Genomic DNA, 27,683 nt, shown 5'->3' with positions numbered 1-27,683 from the left:
CAGTTTATTTACCACAACGCCTGCACAGCTAATTAAATTTGACTAGAAATTCGAATCCAATATGCTCGAAACTTGTGTGCTGCACCTGAGCTGACAAATGCACTGCAAATTAGATCCATCCTTGCAAAGGTTAGTGAGTTAGTTTATGACATTTAATTGTTCTGCTGATGAGAAGGCAAAATCCACATATGACCTGAATAAACTGACCTTCCTCATAATCAAACAGGATTCAAGGCTGAAGGTCATTAGATTATTCATGCATATACCAAAATGTGTCAGTAATAGAAGGGCAGCCCTTCCCTTGGTACAGACTGACCTGCAGTGTCAGGACTGGAAGGTCAGCACCTCTGTCTGTGCAGCCACCCTTTCCCTGTCTGCGCTGAATCTTTCCTGCCTTATATTTCTAACATGGTATTTGTCTGTAGCTGTAACCAAGACCCACCTCTTATTGACTACCAGTTTGAATCCATTTTACTAATTAATTAATGCAAATATGATATTTTTACTTCAGCAGTATCCTTGCATAAAAATGTTCCCTTTAGGGTTCATAAGTATTGTTTAATGAATGTGCACATTAGGTAGCATTTGGTGCTCAGAGAAGCAACATTAGAAGTAATCCTAGGGGCCAGAGGGCGCTATATGCCATCAGGCAGGGAATGTGTGCTGAGTTCCAGTGCAGGTCAGCTGTGTGTGAGCCTGTGGACCTTCACTTTTCAGGTGGGTTTCCAAATTCAAGCACAGTACGGGTATCTTAACCACTCTTGCTTGATATCTTTGACTTATTAAATCTCCTGCGCTTTATTACTAATGCCCTCAAGAGCGGCCACTATCTGTGTGTTATAGTGCGTACTCACGCAGAACATAAGAAACGCATTACTGGGTTAGAGCAAGCCCAGCATCCTGTCTCCGACAGTGACCAGTCCAGGTCACAAGTACCCAGCAGGATCCCAAAGAATAGATCCAATCCTTCTTGCTCATAAGCAGGGATAAGCACTGGCTTTCACTCAGTCTACATGGGTGATAATGGTTTATGGACTTATCCTCCAGGAACTTGTCCAAACCCTTTTTGAACATCTTTGTGGAAGATAACCTCCTACTTACAAGGTTCCTAACCCAAACTGCTTATAATTATAAGTTTGAATATCGAGGATCAGAGGTCACAGCATGAGGGGCAGAGGTGGAATTGGAACTTGCATTCTCAGGTTTGACAGTTTGAGCTGTGAGCATTAGTTGTTTTAGACAGCTGATGCCTTCCAGGCAGATCTGCACTCAGAAAATGCCATTCTATCCATTTTGGTCTTTTAAAAGTGATTCATATTTCTCAGTTTTAGTATAAGCACAATTCAGAAATGGTACTTGGCAGTATTAGAACCGCTGATTCACAAGCTGATTCTATTTACCTCTCTGATTCTATTCACTGCTGACTCACAATCTGAATCTATATACCTCTCTGAATCTATATACTGCTGACTCACAATCTGAGTCTATACATTGCTGATTAACAATTTGATTCTATTTACCTTTCTGGTTCTATATACCTCTGACACAATCTGAGTCTATATTCACAATCTGATTCTATATAACTCTGTGATTCTATATACTGCTGACTCACAATCTGATTCTGTAAACTCTCTGATTCTATATACTGCTGACTCACAATCTGATTCTATATACTGCTGATTAACAATCTGATTCTATATACCTCTCTGATTCTATATACTGCTGACTCACAATCTGAATCTATATACTGCTTACTCATAATTTGATTCTATATTTATCTCTGATTCTATATACTGCAAACTCACAATCTGAATCTATATACTTCTGAGTCTATATATTGCTGACTCACAATCTGATTCTATATATTGCTGATTAACAATTTGATTCTATTTACCTCTCTGATTCTATATACTGCTGACTCACAATCTGAATCTATATTCCGCTGACTCACAATTTGATTATACCACTGATTCTATATACTGCTTACTCACAATACGATTCTATATACCTCTCTGATTCTATATACTGCTGACTCACAATCTGATTTTATATACTGCTGACTCATAATCTGATTATACCACTGATTCTATATACTGCTTACTCACAATACGATTCTATATACCTCTCTGATTCTATATACTGCTGACTCACAATCTGATTTTATATACTGCTGACTCATAATCTGATTATACCACTGATTCTATATACTGCTTACTCACAATATAATTCTATATACCTCTCTGATTCTATATACTGCTGACTCACAATCTGATTCTATATACCGCTTACTCACAATCTGATTCTATACACTGCTGACTACAGTCTGTTTCTATATACCTCTCTAATTCTACATACCTTTGGCCCACATTCTGATTCTGTATATTGCTGACACACTCTGAGTCTGTATACTGCTGACTCTTAATCTGATTCTACATACCCCTCTGATTCTACATACTGCTGATTTACATTCTGATTCTGCATACATCTTCTTTACTTTGTTTTATTTTCCTGCTTTTGGTTTCTAGAATCAAGGATCCATCATTACCAATACATTTAAAGTCATTAAAATACAATAAAACAGAAATTAAACATAATTACTCTTAAAAGTATAACTAATTGAAACATCAATTGTAATTTTTATGATCTCCATTAGACATGTGATATTTCAGTGCAGACAGGAAAAGCAAAATTATTTTAGGGATTTATTGTGAACACATGATTGTTGTCAGTTCCACTACAATTCTTCCTTTGATGGTCAGATCTTCTTACTCAGAGGATCTCTTGCATCCTTTCACTTCTTCATACTCTCTTTTCTTTAAACTCTGGTTTGAAGGAGCTATTGCTCCTAACCACACTGAGCCACAGAAGCTGCCTTTCGGAGAGGTGGCCAGGATCCAGAGCTTGATGAAAGTGACAGGGCCGGAGAGTGAGAGAGTGGAAGCAAATGCCCCTGGGCCCCAGTGCTACAAGAGGCCCCCTTTTGAGAAGGTGAATGACAACACTAAAGCAGAGTTTCCTTAGTTGTTGCCTTTGGCTTGTGTGTATAACCCCAGCCCTAGAAAGTGGGTGCAGCAGGCTGACTGACTGCCTGTCATTGAATCAGGTGCCTACTGTCCTTGTCCAATCTCACATACATTGCACTGCCTCCCATTCCCCCCTCAAAGTCGTTGAAAGAACTGCATCCTGCCTTCTAATCTGCAAGATACTTCAGTTTAAATACAGCCCAGATGTTTGCGAAACCCAGGGATATAGCTTAAGCTGTGCATGATGACTCCCTGATGAGATCCAGATGGGACACAGAAAGGAAAGACTGAATGCCTGACTCCCAGCTGAGTGTTACTATGTGTGTGTTTGTTTAGCAGTTACCTGAAATTTCCTTCACTTTTAACTCTTTCTCCCCACACCTGGGTAGCTCAGCTATCACAGCTAGTCCTCATTCCTGGACAGCAGCAGAGAGGTCTTAGGGAAGGAGTTTAAAAACAACAAGAATCATGGTCATAATAAGCGTTACTACCTTTTATTTAAAAAATGTGTAAAGGTATAAGGAATGCACATTGTAACACAAAAGAAAGGAGACCTAGGAATAATACCAAAAGAGAAGCCATAGTGGCAAAAGCACCAGTTTTTCAGGCTCCTATATTTTAGTTTGTTCTTCTCAGACAGCACACCTTATTTGGTTAAGAGTTACTGTTTTCAGCTGCCTTTACTTTTTTTTAATCCACAGTTAGCTGGAGTTCAGATGCAAACCCAAAGACCAACGCAAGACCTCCAGCTATCTTTCCACCTCTAAAGAAGAGCTCTGGATCTCTTCCCCTCTGGCTGTGCTGGCACATATACATCAGGCTCCCATGATTAACACGTGTACTGCCCTTAATGGTAAGTTTTAAATAATGTAATTAAGCAATCTTTTATTCTGTCGGGAGGAATTCCTTTGGGAGGAAAAGGGACATCAGGAGAGGTGCCCTCTATCCAGGGATTTGCTGTACAGTACTGGGACACTTCTACCATGATGTGCTTGTATCACCAGAGCAGCACGAACAAACTCATTATAGAAATAAGCCTTGTGATACCTGCTGCAATCAGATCTAGTCTGTGACCATTAAGTGCTTCACTGGTACTCCAGCCACTTAATGGTCTCAAACCCTCTCCCTTACCACTGCCAGTTCATGCTGATCACAGCGGTTAGGCTAAGGAATTGTGTTTCCAATTTTAGGACAACCTATAATTTTGCCACTGATCCCTGACAGGTCAGGGTTACATAAATAACTCCACCTCCCAGCTGTGTAAAAAAGGATTATCGAGGTTCCTGATACAGTCTTGGGTTGTGAATCTAAGTGAGTGTTTTGCTAGGTTTCTTAGTACCAGTTAAGAACATAAGAACATGCCATACTGGGTCAGACCAAGGGTCCATCAAGCCCAGCATCCTGTTTCCAACAGTGGCCAATCCAGGCCATAAGAACCTGGCAAGTACCCAAAAACTAAGTCTATTCCATGTTACTGTTGCTAGTAATAGCAGTGGCTATTTTCTAAGTCAACTTAATTAATAGCAGGTAATGGACTTCTCCTCCAATAACTTATCCAATCCTTTTTTAAACACAGCTATACTAACTGAACTAACCACATCCTCTGGCAACAAATTCCAGAGTTTAATTGTGCGTTGAGTGAAAAAGAACTTTATCCAATTAGTTTTAAATGTGCTACTTGCTAACTTCATGGAGTGCCCCTTAGTCTTTCTGTTATCCAAAAGAGTAAATAACCGATTCACATCTACCCGTTCTAGACCTCTCATGATTTTAAACACCTCTATCATATCCCCCCTCAGCCGTCTCTTCTCCAAGCTGAAAAGTCCTAACCTCTTTAGTCTTTCCTCATAGGGGAGTTGTTCCATTCTCCTTATCATTTTGGTCGCCCTTCTCTGTACCTTCTCCATCGCAATTATATCTTTTTTGAGATGCGACGACCAGAATTGTACACAATATTCAAGGTGCGGTCTCACCATGGAGCGATACAGAGGCATTATGACATTTTCTGTTTTATTCACCATTCCCTTTCTAATAATTCCCAACATTCTGTTTGCTTTTTTGACTGCCGCAGCTCACTGAACCGACGATTTCAATGTGTTATCCACTATGACGCCTAGATCTCTTTCTTGGGTGGTAGCACCTAATATTGAATCTAACATTGTGTAACTATAGCATGGGTTATTTTTCCGTCTATGCATCACCTTGCACTTATCCACATTAAATTTCATCTGCCATTTGGATGCCCAATTTTCCAGTCTCACAAGGTCTTCCTGCAATTTATCACAATCTGCTTGTGATTTAAAGTTTTTCTCCAATTTCCTTTCTTCTGAATCTCCAGTGACATGCCTGTGGAGCTGGGAGTCTCTCTGAAGGACGTGCCTTCTCCTTCCTTACAAGGGCCAATTCTGACCAGGAAAGAAGAATTCTTGGTCCTTCGGTGCTCAGTTACCTGAAAGCGCTGTGCATCCTGAGTTTCATATAAGTCCCATGAGCTAAAGAGAGGTGGAATAGGCTATCCATGAGCGCACTGGGCTGTGATTTAGCAGGACAGGTGTTCAAGACTTATCTTTATTACTGACTCTATCTATGACTTTGGGCAAGTCATTGTCTCTCTCTGCCTCTGGACCCAGTTAAAAACAAAGCATTTGTCTTACTCTGTCTTTCTTTAAAGTGTCCCTGGGCTGATAAAAGTCACAATGTAAATTGAGCCTTTCCTCCTTCCAGTTCCCTTGGCTTTGACAGCCCTGAAACTTCCAGCGTGGTAAAAATGACTGGGTTTTTTTTCAGTGTAACTGCTCAGTGGTAATGGATAATGAATCTCAGGTAGTGTTCTTCCCTGAGATATAATTAGACAATTTTTATTTGGTGTTTTATCTGTATACGAACAGAAACCCCCCCACCCCCCAAAAAAAATAAATTCCAGATTAATACTCCCAACCCAACTGCACTACTGTTTACCCCCACCCCACCCTAAACTATCCCTACCACACTGTCTTCTCCCCACCATAACTCACCCTCATCACCCCTTCCCTAAACCCATCCCCACTACTGTCTCCCTTGCCAAAACCCATCCCCACTATTCTGTCTCCCTCACCACAACCCATCCCCACCATTCTGTTGCCCTCTTACCCCCACCATATTCCATTCTTACCATTCTCTCTCCCCCTCGTCATAATCCATCCTCATACATTAATTCTCTTCCTTCCCCCCCCAAACAACATATTCCCACCACTCTCTCTTGGTTTGAGTCCTGTTGCTTTATGACATCTCTAACCCCATTAAATCTGCAACTGAAAAAAAGGATTGCAGGAAACCTGGTGTTTCATTATGTACAGATTTTGCCTGCTTCTTGACATGGAGCCACTGCAGGAGATTTAACACAGGCAGCTGTTAGCATGACAGAGGAAGAGGATTATTTTTTTTTTAAATAGAGAGTGCTGGCTGTGTACACAGCACTGGACAAGATACACACATAGAGATACAATGAGTGAGCTGCACAAGTTACACAAGCTCTCTAGAGATTAGAAAAATCTCTGTACCAAAAAGTTTATAAACTAGAGAAGAAAGCAGGGCTTAATGGGTCTTATTCAATTAAGATTGTTTATCTGTAGGCACAGAATGGGGAAAAGTCTTTTTGGATTAAGGCTGATAAGGCCAGATGGACTAAGCATTTTCCCCATAGAAAGAAGAGATATGAAGATGGGGAGTAGCTGGCATGGTGTAGTGTTGGAGCACAGAAGGGATATTGGATTTAGTGCAGATTATCCTGATGCCTCTGAAGAAGTGCACCTTCACTATCCTGCAGTGGGATAGAAAGAAGACTTCCTGAGCTTTCTGTTCAGTTTTCATTATGCAGTAACCACAGGGGTTGTGTGGGGGGGGGGGATTTCAAGCAAGAAATGGGATAAATGTGTGCTAGAAATCACTAAGGAAACATGGCAAGGGTTAAGCGGTGTGCAGGCAGCAGCAGAGGAGGAGGATCCTTAAAGCAGGGTCATTCTTTTAAGGTTGCCAACCACGCAGACTTCATTTACTGTAATTAATTGGCATGCTGCTGCTGTCTTCTCCTATTAATGGCTGTTGTCCAGCAATGCAAACCGGCGGGAGGCAGCCATGAGCTGCCTGTCAGCCCTGAACATTTCCTCAGCAGCCGGCAGCTGAATTATTCAAACTTGCAGCTGTTGATTGCTTTCCATGCTGATTGACCTTTGGTGAGCAGTCCCACCTTGGCAGCGTGAAATAATCGTGCTTTGGGTAGGGCACTTTGCTTGCTTCCTCCTTACTTTTCCCCTTTAATCCATGCCTTCAGGACTGCTAAGTGACCCAGGCTCTGCAAGGACACGTTTGGTCACTCCTAATTTTGGAACTTATATCCACAGTGCATTGTAGGATTTGTAGTCCCTACTTTTTCCATTTGAAATCCACGTTGCAGGTTTTGATTTCAAATGGAAGAAGGTGCAGAAAACCAGACATTGTGCTAAAGGAGAAATCCACGGAGAGCGGATGACGTCACCGCGCAGGACGGACGGCTAAATCCGGCTGGCCGCCTCCCGCTCTGATAATCCGGTGGCATCGGCGCCCCTGCGCTTCGGTTTCCCTCCCAAACCGAGGAACGGCATCTGCAGGAGCTGCCATGGCAGCCACGAAAAAAAAACTGGACCTCAAGCGCTTCTCCTTTGCCGCAGCCGCGGCGGAGCTGGAGCTAGAGGGCGCAGACAAAATGGCGGACGGAGCGGCTCTGCTCGCGGTATCGGAGGAGGAGGCAACGTCGGGGCCTGTGGAATCGGGGGATAGTGGTGCACCTTCCCGGGCCGAATTTTCTGCTTGGTTTGGGGCTCTGAGAGCTGACATGGCTCAATATAAGAAAGATATGGAAGCTATCATGTCTGGGCTGAAAACGGAGGTCTCGGAGCTCGGTCACCGCGTGGAACTCGTGGAGGAGGGGCTGGAGGAACAGCAGATGCACAGCCAGGTACTCAGAGAGGAACACCAGAAAGCCAGAGAATCCCACGACAACTTAGCCAGGCAAGTGGAAGATTTGGAAAATAGACTAAGAAGGTCTAATCTAAGGTTTAGGGGTGTCCCTGAGATCCCTGAAAACGCGGATTGTATAAAAGTTGTTCAGGATATTTGCATGACCCTGCTTGGTGGGGACCAGGCTGCAGATGTAGAACCTTCTATTACATTGGACAGAGCTCATAGATCCTTGGGGACCCCCAGGAACAATCAAGCTAGGGACATCATCGCTTGTTTTCATAATTTTACAATGAAGGAACTGGTGATGAATGCTGCCCGGAAGCAGGGCTCTCTGCAGTGGCATGGGAACAAGATTGAAATTTTCCAGGACTTGGCATTCACCACAATTCAAAAACGGAGAGAGTTCCGGGCAGTGGTGCAGGTACTGCGAGATCAGAACTTTCGCTATAGATGGCTGTTTCCTTTTGGACTGAGTTTTTCTATCAATGGCATCACTTCTAAAGTGCAGCAAGTCTCGGAGGCTGAGGATATACTGAGAGCTGCGGGATTCATGTCGGAGCCACGGCAAACGTCGACAGCAGGGGCACCGGAGGCCCCCCAACTGAGAGAGTGCCCAAAGTGGCAGAGAGTGCCTAAAGGCGGGAAACGGCTGCGCAGGAATTCTGAGGACTCCACTGCATCCAAGGGCCCAGGATGAGGCGAAGGGACTCTGTGGTAACCATTCTAAAGTCTGGACTTGAGCTTCATGAGGAGGTCTGGGGTCACTGCGGCCTGCACAGGCTGGGTTCCTGGTTCGGTTAAGATTTTTCATTCTTACAGGTTGATAGGTCACCGTTGTTATGCATGTGTTTGTGGGAGCGGGCGGGAGGTGGGCTCGAGCTTGTCCGGTGATGTCATCACTCTCCAGGGTCGAAGCCCACGTAGTTAGTGGGCGCATTGGGGGCAGGGGAGGGGTAGCTGATGGGAGACCAGCTCGGCCTTATGCTATTCTTGGATCAGCAGGGGCTACAGTGGGGTGGGGTGTTAGGTGGATTCTCAGCCGGGCTACTTTGGGGAAGCGTCCCATACGGATCTCTAGGAAGGATGGGGCACGGGCAGTTCTACACACACCACTTAGATAGATGGATAGTTTAAAACTAATTTCTGTGAATACTAAAGGGCTGAATTCACCCATGAAAAGGAAAACCTTCTTACAGGATATGAAACGTGTCCATGCTGATATTGTGTTCTGTCAGGAAACACACTTGACCAAACGGTATGAAAAATTGCTGTCCTCCAGGGATTTTCCTCTCTTTTTCCACGCAGCAGCATCTAAAGGGAGTAAATACTGCGGGGCGGGCATTTTGTTCTCTCAGCATCTTACGCCGGAGATAGGAAACATTTTAAGGGACGTGGAGGGCCGTTTCATTATGTTAAAAGTGCGGATTCACCATACACTTTACACGTTGGTTAATGTCTATGCGCCCACAAGTGACCAGGCAGGCTTCTATGGGAAGATTTCCAAGATCTTGGCGGATTGGGCGGAGGGTCATGTCATTGTAGGTGGGGACTTCAATATCACCAGAAATCCATATCTGGATAACACGGGTTCTAGTTCGGGAGGGCGACGTAAGGATAGGCAAGCATTAAAGCATTTGATCGAGGACAGGGGCCTAACAGATATCTGGCGGTTATTGAACCCCACTGCTAAGAACTACACTTTCTTTTCTAACCCGCACCAATCTTATTCTAGGATAGATTATTTCTTAATCGATAAATCACTGGTGGGCCAAGTCCTTGACTCGGACGTGGGCAACATTACCTGGTCAGACCATGCTCCGGTTTGAGTTACCTTACACCAGACGGGGGGGGGAGCGGGGGACCCGGTTTTGGCGTCTTAATGAGCATTTACTTGATGATAAGGGTTTTGTTGAACAAATTAATGGGGCCATACGGGACTTTCTGGATACGAATGACACCAGGGAGGTGGGCCCATGTACACTTTGGGAGAGTTTGAAGGTGGTCCTCCGCGGCCTTTTTATCTCCCGGGCAGCGTTTGTCAAACGGGACAGTGCAAAGAAGCGATTACAGCTGCTTGAGTCCATTGCTCAACTAGAACTTCGCCACAAGCAGACTCTGGAGTCTTCTGTGGCACAACAGTTAAAAGAGGCCCGTAGGGCGCTTCACGATTTAGAGGTAGGAAAGATAGCCCATCAATTAGACCTCTTGAAACAGCGGCATTTTGAATATGGTAATCGGGCAAGCAAACAACTGGCACGTAAATTGAAAGAAAAGGAGGCTGCCACACAAATCACGAAAATTCGCAATATAGATGGGACATTTCTGCATGCACAGGGGGCAATTGGTGAGAGATTTAATGCTTTCTATCAGGAACTCTATGACTCTGACCAGACCATCACTGCTCCAGAGATCTCCAGGTATCTGGAGGGGGTTACTCTACCTGTTCTAGCTGAGGCAGATAGACAGCGGCTGGACAGAGAGGTGACACAAATAGAAGCTCTACAGGTTATTAAAGAGCTCAAGTTGGGAAAATCCCCTGGTCTGGACGGGTATTCGGGGAAGTTTTACAAAGTGTTCGGCCCCTTACTGGTGACCCCTCTTGTAAACATGTTTAACGATCTCAGAGATATGGGCCACATCTCCCAACAGGCTAATACCGCGGGCATTACTATTCTGGCCAAACCTGGGAGGGATCATACCTTGTGCGGCTCTTACAGGCCGATATCTCTTATTAATGTTGACTTAAAAATTTTGGCTAAAATTCTAGCCAGGAGGTTGGGACATGTGGCTCCTCTTTTGGTGGCTCAGGATCAGTCTGGGTTCATTCCTGGGAGGCTTGCATCCGATAATGTGCGCCGAGTTGTTGAACTGATTGAATTTGTACAGAATAACGATATACCTGCTACACTTCTCTCAGTTGATGCTGAAAAGGCATCAACTGAGAGTTGTGAACAGAGTTCACTGGCCCTATCTCTTCCAAGTATTGACAAAAATGGGGTTGGGAACCAATTTTCAGACCTGGGTAGCTAAACTGTATGACCACCCACACGCCCGTATTAAGATCAATGGTGCGTATTCCCCACCTTTTGAGGTTCGGAGGGGCACCAGGCAGGGATGCCCCTTGTCGCCTCTTCTATTTGCTTTGACACTGGAACCACTGGCAGAGACTATCAGATGTTCCCCGAATATCTCAGGGTTACCGGTGGGAGGGTCTGAGTATAAAATCTCCCTTTTTGCGGATGATCTGCTTTTCACTGTTACTAACCCTGCCACCTCCCTCTTTGAGCTAGCGCAAGCAATCAGATCTTTCGGGAGGGTGTCCGGGTTCAAGATGAACGAGGACAAATCTGAGTTGCTCAATGTCTCTATGCCGGAGTCTGCGTACACGCAGTTGGCGGCTCAACTACCCTTTAAGAAGGCTAAACAGTGGATTAAATATTTGGGGGTCAAGATCAGTCCTGATTTACGGCAACTATTTGAGTTAAACTATACGCCTCTTCTGCACTCCATCCAACATAGCTTTGATAGATGGGACAGATTAAGCCTGTCCTGGTTGGGGCGCATTGTGGCTGTTAAAATGACAATACTTCCTAAATTTTGTTATTTGTTCCAGACTCTACCTGCCAAGGTTCCTCTCAAAGCCTTGACTCTTTGGCAGCGGAAGTTATTTCGATTTGTTTGGAAGAGGAGACCCCCTTGGGTGGCTAGATCGGTGCTATATAGAGATAAATTGCATGGGGGACTTAACTTCCCTAACTTACTCTGGTACTATGTGGCTAATCTCCTAGCTGTGATAATTAATTGGCACTGCCAGACTCATCCCAGGCCCTGGATCTCCATAGAGAAGGAGATCGCCCGAGCTCCTCCACTGACAACCAGGGTTTGGGCGTACCCTATGCCACCGGGGGGTGGTTCAACAACCTTTACGCAATTGGTGCTGCAGACTTGGAAGCACTGGAAAAGCAAGCTGGTGGGCGACCATGTGGCGTATTTACTTACCTCCTTTCTACACAATCCATTGTTTCCCCCGGGGATGGATGAAGCGTTCATTAGCAAATGGCAGCGTAAGGGCATTACCACCTTGGGGCAACTTTGGAGGGGGGGTAAACTAATACCTTTCACTGACTTACGGGCCCAATACCACTTAGATCAGTCAGATCTATATCCCTACCTGCAACTATCTCACTTCTTCTCCACACATAGGTTAAACAGGCTGTTCGCCCAAGAGCAGCCGTTATTTCTGACCCTCTGTGGGAATGCGGATCGGGTTCAGCAGCACGTCTCCAGGCTTTATGCTTTGCTGAACGAGGGATCGGGAGGGAAGCCCGCACATCAGGCACTCTGGGACTCAGACCTGGGGGGTGCCTTGACTGGGAAGGCCTGGGACACTTGCTACCTACGTATTTCTCGGTGCTCAGTCTCAGCGACATTGAAAGAAAATGGTTATAAACTCCTTTATAGATGGTATCTCACTCCGGCTCGCCTGCATAGAATGTCCTTACGCCCCACTGCTAGATGTTGGAGGCGGTGTGGCCTGGAGGGCACCTTCTATCACATGTGGTGGGAATGCCCAGCAGTGGTAAAGACCTGGGCGGGCGTTCAGGACTATATTCAAAAGACTTTGCAATTCCAGATTAATTTAATGCCCCAGCTATGCCTCCTACAGGCTGATATGGAGGAGGGTAGCGCTGGGGAACGAGCGTTGACAACGCAGGTAGTGCTAGCGACCAGGTGCAAAATTGCGTTCTGGTGGAAACGGGCTGAAACTCCTTCTCTGGGTGATATTCTGCGGCGACTAGATAAGGTGTACCTTATGAGCCATCTTACCGCAATTAGGCAGGACCAGTTGCCTAAATTTCTGAAGATATGGGCGCCCTACGTTGGGGGGAAACTTCGGGACTGATCTGGTAGTCAATCCACTATGGGCGGGGTGGTGTCTTCCTCCTGGAGCTCTTAGGTTGTATATTTCTTCCTTTAATTATGCCACCTTCGCTTTACCCCACTGTCCCTATGATGGGACTTATTTATTTCTAAGGATGGGACTCATAGGGATTCACGGACGAGCTGGCTGGTGGGGGGGAGGGGGGCAGGGGGGAGGGGCAAAGGGAAGGGAGGGGTTCAGTGGCAGCAAAGATTGAGAGGGTCTCATTATAGTTTTAAAAGTTTTATTCATTAGTTAGTTTCACACCACTAAGTTGCTGTTACGCAGTGTGATGTACCTGATTCATATATATACTATGTCATGTTGCGATGCAGCGGTGCTTTTGAAGCCTGGAATTGGGTCCTCTCCTCGCGGGAGGGGGAATCCTCTTCAGCGGGTTCTTGATGTCTCCGAGGTTTGACACGCTTGTATAACAGTACTTTGCTTTCACTTTGCATTGTTTGGAGTGTACACTGTATATACTTCTGAGCCTTAATGTTTTCTTCATTGTGGAGTGATATTACCTTTTGTATGTCCTTCAGTTTTCCCAATAAAATACAAATTTCCAAAAAAAAAAAAAAGGAGAAATCCACAAAAACAGTATTGCTAATAGAAGTTTCAGTTCCAAGAAACTCTTTTGCACAACCTATTGAGAGAGAGAAGATCCCCAAGTGTTAGGTGCAGGGAGGCCTTGAGAGGCCTTCGCAAACTGTTATGTGAACGCAAGCTTTGGCTAGATGTAGCAAGAGATGCCATGAGCAGCTGCTGCAAGAGAATAGGAGATGTGTGCCCTTGGACCTCGGTGAACCCAGGGAGGAGCTCCGGGGAAACACCGAGGCTGGTGAGACAAATCGTGTCTGGGTTGAGACCAAGCCCAGGCCCCTGCCAACCTGCATGCCTCAGTGAGACCAACCACCCTTGGTTGGTCTCTGAGTGGTCCTCCGACTACTCCAAGCCCTTTCGGACCTGCCGCTGGGAACGGCAATGGCATCAGGCTGGAGAGGAGACGAGGGCAGACGAAGGCACTGGAACATGAACACTAAAACAGGAGACCTGGGGCGTGCAGACTCAAATGAGAAGCTTGGGATGTGAAGACTCAGACGAGAAGCTTGAGCACGAAGACTCAGGATCAAGGTTTAGGAACAAAGTCAAGTACTGGGTTGAGGCTGCCATGCAGCACGCCCTACACAGCCCTCCGACATGGGCGGACCCCATGGGCTGGTCACGGACCACGCTTGAGAGCAAAGCGGACTCCAGACAAATACGTGGTAATTGAAGCCGGAACATGGCGAAGATTCAGTAGAAGCCTGTACCAAGGCACGCCCTACACAGCTGCCCATGGCTGGTCGCGGACCATGCTGGAATGACACAGGTTCAGTCAGAGTCTTAGGCATGGACGGAGCAGCCACTAGAACATCCGAGGGCCAAGATGATTTCCAGAGTAAGGGACCAAGATGAGACTTGGCTTCAAGCATAGGGTAGGGGACCAAGACGAGACTTGGCTTTAGGCATGAAACATGGGACCAAGACAAGACTTGGCTTCAAGTGAAGATGGTCCTCCGGAGACTAGTGCTGCAAAACGAGAAGGCAGGCCCAAGCCATGTGATGAGACACAATGTGACACGCCAGAGAAGGTAGCAATGAGGAAACAAGGGTCCAGGAAGCAGAAGCGGAGACGAGGCATCAGGAAGGAACATCAGGAAGGCCACGAGACATCAGGAAGATGAGGGATAATCCAGAAGAGACCAGGAACATGAAGAACAATGAGGGATCCCACGAAGAACAGGAAATACCAGCAGGAGCGAAGTCGAGAAGTCCTTGAGACAAACTAACTCCTTGCGAAGGCAACTAAGGACTGGAAGCTGGGCCCTTATATAGGGCTGAAGATCAGGAGACGCCCTGGAAGGAGTCCAGGTGGGGCCCATGGCATTTCCGGCCATGGCCCTTTAAATCAGTGAAGGAGGCACGGCCTGCGCCCTAGGAGACAGGAAGCAGGAATTAATTCAGAACCATGGCCAGTGGCCATGCACAGACGCTGACAATGGAGGAGCAGGGCTGTGCCGAGGAGCAGGCCCCGATGTCAGCAGCGGCTCCTGCCGCTGCAGGAAGGATCGAGGGTGGCTCCAGCCGCCAGAAAAGCCCGAGGACTGCGGCCTCCGGGCCGCGAGGCTGAAGAGAGCGTCGGCGGCAATTCCTGCTGCGAGAAGGTCCCGGTAACAGCGGCTCCATGCCTCGCCGAAGGACGCCGAAGTCCGCGGCTCCCTGCCGCGGTGAAGAGAGGCTGACTGCGGCTCCGTGCTGTGAACGTAGTCGGCGGCTCCGTGCCGCGATGGTAAGTACAGAGTCATAAAACCAAGTACCAATTGATACAATCACAGACTTAGAAATCTGGCAGAAAGATACAGACAGAGCCCCAGTTGCACTGGGCACCACTGGCCTGATTAAAAAGGACTTCCAAGCACACCTTGATAGGTTGGCTATACATGTTACATCTTATGAACTCCAGAAGGAAGCTCTCTTTAGCACAATGCAAGTACTAGGAAGAGCACTAGAAATACATTTGAGAGCTTGAGATTGTATCCAACATACCCAGGCTTACGAAGGAAGTTCATTTTTGTCATGGTGTGTGCAAAACAGAGGATAACCAATGGGACACTCTGATACCAAGGTACAAATGATATTGGAATGATAGGGCAGGAGACAAAATGCCTTCTGGAATCTCTATAGCTAAAAATGCCATGTGTGATGGGGATGAGTGTATGGGGGGGGGGGGGGGGGGAAGGAGAGACAGTCTGCTGGCCAGAATGAAGAGACAGGCAGTAAAATGCTAACAGAAATTCTGAAACGCTAACAAATTAGGCTACAAAATAATAATGGGAGATTTCAGTTACCCCAATACTGAATGAGTAAATGTCTCATCAGGACATGTTAGGGGGGCTAAGTTTATATATGCTATAAGTGACTGCTTCGTAGAGCACTTGGTCCTGGAACAGATGAGTGGGGGTGCAGCTACTAATCCTCACTGCAATGCAGGATCTGGTGTGAGAGGTGACTGCGGTGGAGCTGCTTGGCAATAATGATCATTGCTTAATCACATTTTTATATAATCACTGAAGGGAGAACACAAAGGAAAACCGCAGCAGTAGTATTTAACTTTTAAAAGGGGGACTATGATAAAATGAGGAAATTAGAAAAAAAAACAAACCTAAAAGGAGCAGTTGCAAAGGTTAAAAGTTTGCATGCAACAATGGATACTGTTTTTTTGTGTAAATCATTTTTATTAATATGAGGAGCAGGGTTATACAGTATGACTTGTAACAGCCAAAAATGCCAAACCAGTAAACAGAAAAACATGGCTCGAAAGAACAGAAAGATCAGAATGCATAACAACCAGGAACATGCAATGTACTTTAACAGAGAAGGGACATATCGAGGCAAGGAGCTTCACCCGGTGAAACCAGGAGTCCCACATGCGGAGGAACCACGCTATCACCCATTTGTATGACATTAGTGAAAAAAAACCCCCTCTCTCATTTTTATATTTTCCCACTAGAACTCAAAAAACTTGCCCTCCCACCCCCCCCTCCCCCTGTTTCTACTGGTACCGACAGTGGAAGAATGACTGTTAAACTGCAAATGAGAACAACACAGAAGAAATCGAAAAATACAGAAGTGGCACAACCACAAAACCATTGCCCTAGGTACTGTTAGATACCGCAGTGTCCTATGTCCATCTAGGTGAGGCACCCACTTCCCATCCCAACGGAGCCAGATCAGAGTTCACCCCGGAGTTAGCGAGGCAATAGATCTCTCTCGCCCTCTGGAAGCCTAAAAATGTAGGCAGCCCAAAGTTGCTTAGTAGAGGCAAACTTGGAAACAGATATTTGCCTGGCAGTCAGCAATTCCATATGCAGAAGCCATGTCGTCTTCTTTTTCCACACAGGTATATACTGAGGTCTGTGCTCCGTCCACTGTGCCAAAATCGCAGTTTTTGCAATGAGAATGAACTTGTCCAATAATTTTGCCTGGCATTTTGTCAACGCACCCCTTGGACGCTCAGGCACTCCAATGAGCCACTGCCCAGGATCCAAGGGCGGAGTCCAGCCCCACAACTGGGCCACGAGATGTTGTAGAAAAAACCAAAGCGTCTGCACCGCTGGGCAGGTCCAGAAACCATGATAAAAGTTTGGAGAAGGGTCACCACAACGTATGCACTGACTGCCGGCAACCAGCCCCATGTGGAAGGCTTGGGTTTGAGAGTAATAGGCTTGATGCAGAAATCTGAACAGCTTTTCCCTCAAGGGCACATTTTCAACTGTGGTCGGAATTTTTAGAAAGCACGCTCTCACGTCCACCACCGAGATTGCATTTGGGAGAAATAAATTCCATTTTGCGGTAACGGCCAACAAGCCCTGGTGCTCAACAAGGCCCTGCATAGCGGCATAATATTGAGAGCAAGTGTGGCGTTTGCCATCTTCTCCAGCCAGCAGCTTGCCCAATACAGCATACTGAGAAAAGTTAGGTTGAAGCTGCAAGTCATGCAGGAGGAAATGCCTTAGTTGCAGGTAGCCATAGAAACCCTCCTTAGGAAGCTGATGACGGTCCCGCAACTCTTGGAAGCTTAAAAGTTGAGACGTGCCAGCCTCCGCCCCAAGGACCTGCCACATGCATCTGAGGCCCAAACTCGCCCATGTTTTAAAGAGGGGTTGAGACATGCCCGGCACAAATCGTGGATATCCTCGTATGGGCAGATATGCCGTGGAACGCGCATCTTGCTTGAGCTGTTTACAGAGAGCCCGCCACTGCAAACGTAGCGGCTTAATAATCACACTCCGTGCAATATAATCCGGCAAATCCCGGCTGTCCATATGTAATACAGCCCCAGGAGCATACGGGGCCAGCCAGTCTTTATACAAGTCCAGTGGGGAATGAAAGTTTGTATCCAGTATCCAGTCCCGCACATGTTGAAGTAAACTCGCTTGGTTATATCTTTCCAGGTCTGGGCAGTGGAGACCTCCTTCCCGCCTGGACAGCATGAGTGTCTGTAGGGGAATACGCGCTCGCTTACCATTCCACAAATAGCATCGGAGGCTCTTACGAACGTCCAGGATATCCTTCTTTTTAAGCCACACAGGGAGCATACTGAAGAGATAGAGCCATTTTGAAATTTCCATCATTTTCAATAGCAGTATTTTCCCCGAGAGGGAGAGAGGCAGTCCACGCCAACTGTCCAGGCGAGTAAGCAGTTTTTGTTTTAAGGGGCCTATATTTAAGTCATACAGTTGATATGGCTTGGCTGGTATATAAACCCCCAAGTACTTGAGAGCAGTTTGGACCCACCGCAGAGGGAAACACCCCGGCCAGGAAGCGTGCAACGATCCCAACACATCCAGGGCCTCAGATTTTTCAATATTGATCTTTAGCCCGGCAAACTGCCCAAAGTCAGATTGAAGCTGTAATACCTGTGGCAATGATGCCACTGGATCGGTTAAAAAAACCAGCATATCATCTGCAAAAGCAGCTACTTTAAATTGGCTCTGCTTATAGACGAGCCCTCTGATACCTGGAGCTTCAGCAATTTTCCGTAATAAGGGGTCCAAAATCAGGATGTACAAAATAGGGGACAGAGGGCAACCCTGACGGACTCCCCTCTGCAGTGGGATCGCTTGAGAGGTTACATCATTAGCCCTGATATATGAAATAGGAGACTGATACAGAATAGAAATAGCATCAATAAAAGGTACTGGAAACCCAAAACGGTGCAACACAGAGAACATATAGTCCCAGGATACTCGATCAAATGCTTTTTCTGAGTCGAATCCTACGGCTAAAGCTTCAATATGAGAGGCATGGGCCCGTTCTATCGCCGAGATTAACCGTAAGACATGAGCACCCGCGTTTCTGCCTTTCACAAACCCTGCTTGATAAGGGGATATGATTTCCTGTAACAGGGAGGTCATGCGCCCTGCAAGGATCCTAGCATAAAGCTTAAGGTCGCAATTTAAAAGGGAGATAGGGCGATAAGACGCCGCCTGACAAGGGTCTTTCCCCGGTTTGGGTAACACCACAATATGGGCATCCGTGAAATGTGCCGGGAAACCCCCGTTCTCTCGGGCACCATTAAAGAAGGCTGTCAGAGGCCCTAGTAAGCAAGGGGTTAAGATCTTATAATATTCGGCCGTAAGGCCGTCCGGCCCTGGGGATTTATGAGGCTTACTAGTATGAATGACGGCCCGAAGCTCCCCCTCTGTGATAGGCCTACTGAGGAGGGCCTGCTGGTCTAAGGGCACCTGGGGTAACTTTAATCCCTGAAAGAAAGCTGACTCTTCCAACCTCCCCCCTGGCCTGTCCTCTCTATAAAGACCCTCATAGAACTTGCGAAGGATTTCACAAATCTCGGGACTGGACGTGGCTGGAGACCCCAGCGGGGACTTCAGACACCCGATAAAGGTCTTTTTCCATTTAATAGCCACCAAGCGCGCCAATAACTTCCCAGATTTGTCCCCATAACGAAAAAAATTATGTTCCAAGGTCTTTAGGGACCGTTGGGCTCTTAAATGTAGGTGCGCATTTAACGCCGTCAAGCACGCTTTATAGGCCTCCTTATAGGGGGTAGTTGGGTACTCAGCTAAATCTTGTTTAGCTCGCGACAGCTGTGATTCTAATTCCAGAATGTCGGCATTGAGCTTTTTCCTGTGTGCTATGGAGTAAGCAATGATTTCCCCTCTCAGGACCACCTTACTCGTTTCCCAAAACAAAAGAGGGTCCCCCAGGTGTTGGCTGTTGTTTGTTGTATAGGCCTCCCATTTTTGCCGCAGAAACTGATGAAACGTCTTATCCGCTGTTAAATTACCCGGGAATCGCCATATTCTCTGACTCTGCCGAGGCCCAGAAAGCCAAAATTCCACCCAGATGGGGGCATGGTCGGCCACCACTATATCCCCTATCTCCGCCCCTTCCACCCGGGCAAAGAGAGGTGCCGGGATGAGAATATAATCAATCCGGAAGAGTGTATTGTGGGCCTTAGACACGTGAGTATACTCCCGCATTTCAGGGTGCAGCACCCGCCAGACATCCAACAGCCCCAGAGACTTACAGTAAGTGGAGACCCCTGGTTCATCTGCCAACCTATGCCGGACTGGCAGCTGCGACTTATCCAAAGTTGGGTCCAATACACTGTTAAAATCCCCAGCAAGAAAGAGATCCCCCTGCATGTTAGTTAACAGGACAGTAGTAAGCTGATTAACAAAAGCACTATCAGGTTTGTTAGGTGCGTATAAATTACATATGGTAACAAGCTGTCCCGCCAGCCGGCCTATAAGAATAATATATCTACCCTCTTCATCCTTAATTTCATGCGAAATGGAAAAGGGAGTGTTTTTGTGGATTAGTATCGCTACACCTCCCTTCTTTCCTTTAGCTGCGGAATAATGACATGCTATAGCCCATTCCCTACAAAGCTTTGCACTCTCCATGGGGCCCTGGTGAATTTCCTGGAGGCATGCAATATTTACGTGCAAACGCTGTAAATGTTGAAAAACCTTTTTCCTCTTGATTGGGGAGCCGAGCCCGTTAACATTCCAAGAAATTAAGCGATATTTGTTCCCCATCTAACCGGGATCCCATTGAAAGTAAGATGGACTAATACAGGGGAAAAGATACTTGTAGAGAGCAGGCTCCCAGCCTAACCCGCCCTCCTGCCAAAACAACTGCAGAGTCAACACACGGGCCCGCAGGGAGCAGCCTAGCCCCAAGGAGTAGTACAGAGCAACAAGGCCACCCAAAGCAAAAAACAGAATCAGTACCAGTAGATTCCCCCTCCCCACCCTTTCCCCATTACCCCATAGGAAACCCCTCAAAAGAACAGGACACATCAGGTCCCACAAGGAGGTCAGAGTCGTGTGCGTGATCAGGAAGCACAGCGCTCCCACCCGCCACCCTAAGGAGCTGGTATACTGCTAGCCACAGAGAAAAAGAAAACATAGCATCACATCAAGATATGCTACTTATTAAGCGAGTCCAGAAACTTTTTCGCCTCTTCAGCCGATTCATAGGCCGTCCATGTTCCTCCATGGTTAATCCTCAATTTCGCTGGGAATTGGACCGAAAACCGCATATTCAGGTCAATTAGCTTACTACATATTGGCCCGTAGGCGCGCCGCATAGCTGCCACCTTGACCGAGTAATCTGGAGCCAAACGAATCGCAGCCCCCTGAAAGCTCAGCGCTGGGTGCTTCCTTGCCGCTTGTAAGATCAGGTGTTTGTGGTGAAAGTTTAAAATTTTAGCAATCACCGTGCGAGGGCGAGTCATCCCCTCCCTCCGTGCCCCGATGCGATGAATCCGTTCGATCTCCAGGGTATCCTGTAATTCGGAGAGCTCCAGCACCTCTGGCAGCCATTTTAAAAGCGCGGGCCGAAGGAGGTGATCCTCAAGAGTCTCAGGGATGCCAATAAAACGTATATTGGCCCGTCTAGCCCTGTTTTCAAGGTCCTCTAATTTGTCCTCTTGTGCTTTCACCGTGTTTTCCAATGTTAACACCTTCCCTTGTAAAGCGGTGACGCCATCTTCTAAAGAAGAGGTTCTGTCTTCTATCTGGGCAATACGCGGAGCATAGTCCCGCAGGGCCTCTTGCAAGGAGGAAAGTTGCGCCGATATCCCCTCCAATTTTGTGTCTAACACTGCACTCACAGCCTCCTTGATCTCCGCCGTCATCGGGTGCACCGCCAGCCCCTGCTGCTCCTTTCTTCCAATCCCTGCTTCAGGGGAAGCGACCGCCATTTTGGGGTCCGGGCTGCGAGATTTTTCTTTGTCCTTTTTTGCTAATTTCGGAGGCATCACGGAGGGCGATTTTGACATAAATGAGGTTATCGACATAGGCGGTTCAAGAATAATCAAGTTTAAATAGCGTAGTAGGTCTCTATCTGGCGGATGGTGGCGGGTAGGAGATGTGCCGCCCGGAGCGAGAAACGGTGCGACCGGTCTCGCTCACCACATCACGTGACCTCCATGGATACTGTTTAATAACACCATCTTGAATACCCAAACAAGATGTATTCCATGCATTAATAAAAGTAGAAAGAAAACCAAATGACTGCCAGCATGGTTAAATGATGAGTTGAAAGAGTCCATTAAAGCCCTAAGGACGTCCATTAAAAACTGGAAGGTGGATCCAAATGAGGAAAATAGGAAAGAGCATAAGCACTGGCAAGTTAGATGTAAAGCATTAATAAGGCAGGCCAAAAGAGAATTTGAAAATAAACTTGCCAGAGAGGCAAAAACTTGGAATTGAAATTTCTTCAAGTATATTCGAAGCAGGAAGCCAGTGAAGGAGTTGCTTGGACAATTAGACGACGGAGAGTTCAAGGGGCACTCGGGGGAGAAACAATAAACTAAATTAATGATTTGCTTCGGTTTTTACTGCGGAGGGTATTGGGGGGGGATATGTACACTGGTAACATTCTGTGAGAGTGATGATTCAGATGAAATGAATGAAATCACAGCGAACCAGGAAGATGTAATAGAGCAAATCGACAAACTATAACTAAAGAGTAACAAATCACCAGGACAGTCTGGTATAGACCTGAAAGAACTAATAAATGAGACTGTAGACTTACTGCTAGTAATCTCTAACTTCTTAATCAAATTGACTATGGTGCCTGAGGGTGGCCAAAGTAACACCCATTTAAAAAAAAAAAAAAAAAAAAAAAGGCTCCAGAGGTTTATTCAGGAAACTACAGACCAGTGAGCCTGGATTTGGTGCCAGGAAAAATGGAGAAGCTATTCTGAAAAACAACATTAGTGACCATACGGATAAGCGCAGACTATTGGAGCAGAGCCAAAATGGATTTAGCAAAGGAAAGTTTTGGCTTACAAATTTGTTAGATTATTTTGAAGGAAATAAACATGTGGATTCGGGCGAGTTGGTTGATATAGTGTATCTGGATTTTCAGAAAGCATTTGACAAAGTCCCTCATGATAGACCCACCAGAGAATTAAAGAGTCATGGGAGAGGAGACAAGGTGAATTGGTAACTGGATAAAATATAAGAAACAGAGAATAGGACTGAATGGTTATTTTTCTCAATGGAGAAAGGTAAATAGTGGAGTGCCCCAGGGATCGGTACTGGGACTGGTGCTTTATAATATATTTATAAATGATCTGGAAAAGGGAGTGATGAGTGAGGTGATCAAATTGTCAGATGACAAAGATTGTTCAAAGCTGTCACATCACCAGCCAATTGTGATGAATTGCAAGAGGACCTTGCAAGACTGGGGGATTAGGAATCTGCATGGCAGATGAAATTTAATGTTGACAAGTGCAAAGTGATGAATATAGGAAAGAATAACTCAAACTATAGGTAAATGCTGGGTTCCATATTAGGTATCATCACTTAGGAAAATAATTTTGGAGTCATTGTGGGCAATAATTTGAAATCCTTGGCCCAAAGAAAACAAACAAAATGTTAGGTATTATTAGGAAAGGAATGTAAAATAAAATAGAGGATATCATAATGGCTCTGTAGTGATCCATGGTGTGACCGCAGCTTGAGTAATGTGTGCAATTCTGGTCGCCCCATTTAAAAAAAGATATAGCAGAGCTAATAAAGGTACAGAGAAGGGTGACCAAAATGATAAACATGTTGGAACGGCTCCCCTATAAGGTAAGGCTAAACAAGTTAGTGTTCTTCAGCTTGAACAAGAGATGACTGAGAAGAGATATGATAGAGGTACATAAAAGCATGAATGGGGTAGAATGGATAAACAAAGAATGGTTATTTATCCTTTCAAATAATGCTAGGACTAGGGGACAATCCATGAAGCTAGTAGGTGGAACATTTAAAACAAATTGGAAAAAGTATTTTTTTCACTCAGTGCACAAATAAACTATGGAATTTGTTAACAGAGGATGTGGTGAAAGCGGTACAGCTGGGTTCAAAAAGGGTTTGGACAAGTTCCTGGAGGAAAAGTCCATAAACCACTGTTTATCCCTGCTTATGAGCAAGAAGGATTGGATCTATTCTTTGGGATCCTGCTGGGTATTCGTGACGTGGCTTGGCCACTGTCTGAGACAGGATGCTGAGCTTGGTGGGCCTTTGGTCTGTCCCAGGATGGCATTTCTTATGTTCTCTTGATCCATTTGGAGACAGTAACACTGTGAGAGGCCCCAGGAAGGCAAGGGGTGGATGGTGTCAAAGGCTGGACTGGCCTAAAGTTTCCAGCCTGAATCTGAGTCTTGAAGCACTTCTAGCTCTTTCTGTCATTTTTTTGGACATCATGGTGCTGGATTCAGTTATCATACAGGTTCTGGTTTTATCCAATGTTATTTAATTCTGAGGGGTCGTCATGACTTGTGCCCCCACCAGGACAGAGAAAAAGCAAAGAAGGGTCAAAAGTGTGCCAAGATTGGTAATGTTTAAAAGCATTTTTTTTTTAAAGCTTCTCTACTTTTTAAATTTTAAATGGGCATGTCTTCCCTTGCTACCAGCTGTCTTTTTGGATTGTTTGCCTGCTCTTCTCCTCGCCCCCTCACCCAGCATTCAGGGTGATTTTTCCTGTCACGTCTTTAGATGCATACACAAAACCTGCAGTTGTAACCAGAATGTCTAACAAAGCTGTTAAAAGGTCAAAATCATTTGCACTTGTCCTCATGTAACATCAATGCAGACACTTACAGTAATCACAGCCCCTAAATTCCCCCAAATAACACTCATGCCCCCCCCCCCCCCCCAGCTGTCCCCTTAGCCTGTTTAGCTTCTTCTGGATTTCATATTAAAACTGGAATGCTTTCATTTACAAATGCAGAGAGATCTTAATGGCTCAACATGTTCTAGGTAGGTAGGGCCAGTGCGTCCATTAAGCAAATTAGGTGGTTGCCTAGAGCGCCAAAATATTGGGAGGGTAGCAAAATCCCACCAGTGCAAGGCCTAGAGGGCTGATGTGCCAGAACCAATGACACCAAGGAAGGGAGCGCTCTGCTGCAGCCATTGGCGCCAGTAGGAGGGAGCAGTGTGTTAGAGTTGCCTCCAATAGATAAGTTGGGAGAGGTGGGGGGGAATGACTGAGAGTTCTCCTGGGGCCCCAAATACTCTTCCACCAGTCCTGTAGTAGGTAATGTTTCTCAGATTTTCAAGTTGTTTAATGGGCAGGATAAAATCGTCCTTTGCTGCTGACATCTTCTGTGTTTCCAGGGGCCTGATTTACTTCTTCCATTCTGTGTCTATAGTAAAAAAATAAAAAATAAAAAAGCAAGCTTAGTAAATCAGGCTCCTGTGTTCCTAACATTTTCTCAAAGATGCGAGCGTGCTCATTCAAGAGAAATCCACACTATTGTAAATCAAACCTTCCTTTCCTTTCCCCGAGCTGTTCTTTAACCTTTTCTATGTCCCACAGGTTGTTCTTAACCTCTTTCAGTCAATTTGCCCTTTGCAACCTAAGGTGGGGATGAAATTGAAAGTGAAAAAAAAAAAATTAGCAGATTAATATAAAAGTGAGCTTCTGATCCCCAGAGGGCTCCCTGAGCAGACCTGCTATTGCTGTTCTATTTCACAGTTTCTGTTTGGCTGGGAGGTCTAATTTTTTTTTTCTCTTTGGGTTACAAACTATGGCCGCTACCTTCATTGAAAGCACTGAACCCCAATAATGGAAGAGATTGGAACAATCTGGGGATTACTTCAGTCGTTCTTTTCCTCCCTTTGTAATTTGCTTTATCTTCACCAGGGACTGATGGGGTTACCAAACCGTCGAAGAAAGAAAAGTCAAGGTCTTTCTTCTCTGGCAGTTTGAAATCACTCGAAGACTTTCAGCACAAGGAAATAATGGCAAAGCAATGTGGGGAAGCGCATCACCGTGTTCACAAAATACCTTTTTCCCATTGTCTGTCTATGGAAACATCTTTATTGACTTCTAAGGTTCAACAGAAGGCTGAATTTATCAGATATAAATAGTTTCTGCAGCCACCTCTGGGGTGGAGCAAATACATGATTTTGGGAGCAGCGTGCTGGTGACTGGTCAAAGACAGGAAAGCAAATATCAGAGAGGCAGTTCAGCGTACTGAGGAGAAGTCATCGGCTCGGCTCCTGACTTTATCCGCCTGGCACATACCTCAGGGGTTTGGTCCCGCTCTGGCGTGAGTTTGTTAAATCGGCACGCCTTGAGGAAACTCACGGAAAATCGTTCTCCATAGCAGGTCCGGCTTTTTGGAATAGTCTCCCTGGACATTTGTGAACATCCTGCAATAAGTCTTTCAAGAAACTATTGAAGATGCATCTGTTCCAGTTAGCATTGGATGAGCTGTGCACTTTGTGATCTGGCTCTTTATTTGTATTTGTATTCTATTGTATTTTGTTTTCAGAGTCTTTTACTATTGTTCCTGTCTTCTTTTTGTTGATTTTCTGAATGTAACATTGTAAACCGCTTTGAACCTAGACTAAGGGGCAGATTTTAATAAAGTACACCCGCGCGTACTTTTGTTCGCGCACCAGGTGCGAACAAGAGTACGCCGGATTTTAATAGATACACGCATAGCCGCGCGTATCCTTTAAAATTCGGGGTTGGCGCGCGCAAGGCTGTGCAAAATCGGCAGCCTGCGCGCCCAGAGCAGCACAGCCTGCCTCCGTTCCCTCCACACACACACACACACACACACACACACACCCCGCACCTTCCCCCCCCCCCAGCCCTATCTAAACCCCCCTACCTTTGTTTGAAGAGTTACGCCTGCCAGCTGCACGATTCCCCGGCCTGGGAGCAGTTTCGGAGGCCTCGACCACGCCCCTGAAATGCCCCTGGGCTGGAACCATGCCCGCAGCCCCGCCCCTGATGACACGCCACCACGACATGCCCCCGACACACCCCCCTAGCAAAACCCTGAGACTTACGCGTGTCCCAGGGCTTGTGCGCGCCGTTGAGCCTATTCAACATAGGCTCAGCGTGCGCAGGGGGAGGTTGGGGCAGGTTTTCGGGGGGTACGCGCGTATCTTACGCGTGTACCCCTTTGAAAATCTGCCCCTAAGTGTTATAGAAATGAGTTAAGTAAATAAATAACCGTGCTCAGGATTGCCATGGCCGAGGTATGATGACCTCAGCCAGCCTGAGCATTCAGGACGGCGGTTTAAAAACCGTGACCAACTCCAAGTGTCTCTGATAGTCTGTAAGCTGCTTGGAACATTATATGGAATGGTGGACTATACATCCAAAGTATTATTGTTACCATAGCTGGGTGGGGCACAGGGAGTTACTAGTCATCAGCTCAGATAAGCTCTGAAAGACATCTGATTGAAGTTGTAGGGTAGTACACTTGTCAGTTATTACATATATCGTTTTAAACAATTAATTTAATTTATTTTCCTTACTCCTTGTAAAAAAAAATACTATCAATAAGTTACAAATTAAAAATAATACAGATATTTGTAACTTGTAATATACAGACAGTACAGACAACAAATGGCACCACAGTAATTGTACAAAAAAATCTCCTTTCAAGAACCCCCCCTCCCCACCACCTGTGATCAAAGCTGGAGGCGGTGCTGTGAATGCAAGTGCAGCTTTCAGCAAACTTGGGCCAGAATTCTACTTTTTGCATTGCTTCCTGTCTCCTTGTGGGGAGACGCAAAGTCTGTGTTTACCAGGTGGCTTCTACTCCACAGACCAGCCCAATGGACAGCTTTGGGGTGCATACAGTGGCAGCTGTGGTGCAGGTTCTGGCAGTTTAATTCCTATAGCTAGGGATAGAAAGGTGGAGATTGTGGGGAGGTAGCATTTGC

General features: G+C 46.0%; 1 long non-coding RNA gene across 2 annotated transcripts; it reads left to right on the top strand.

Moving 5' to 3' along the window:
* Positions 1-323: 323 nt before the first annotated feature.
* LOC115089470 lies at positions 324-26,364 on the top strand. 2 transcript variants are annotated; one of them, XR_003856096.1, is made up of 3 exons: positions 324-717; positions 3,725-3,876; positions 25,639-26,364. It is a non-coding gene; the product is annotated as an uncharacterized LOC115089470 (long non-coding RNA). The 2 variants fall into 2 exon arrangements; XR_003856097.1 differs by lacking the exon at positions 324-717 and adding an exon at positions 2,851-2,988.
* Positions 26,365-27,683: the final 1,319 nt, after the last annotated feature.

Source organism: Rhinatrema bivittatum, chromosome 4, assembly GCF_901001135.1.
Source record: "Rhinatrema bivittatum chromosome 4, aRhiBiv1.1, whole genome shotgun sequence".
NCBI classification, from domain to species: Eukaryota; Metazoa; Chordata; class Amphibia; order Gymnophiona; family Rhinatrematidae; genus Rhinatrema; species Rhinatrema bivittatum.
Note: the sequence above shows the minus strand (reverse complement) of the source record. Positions and strands in the feature narration are given on the sequence as shown.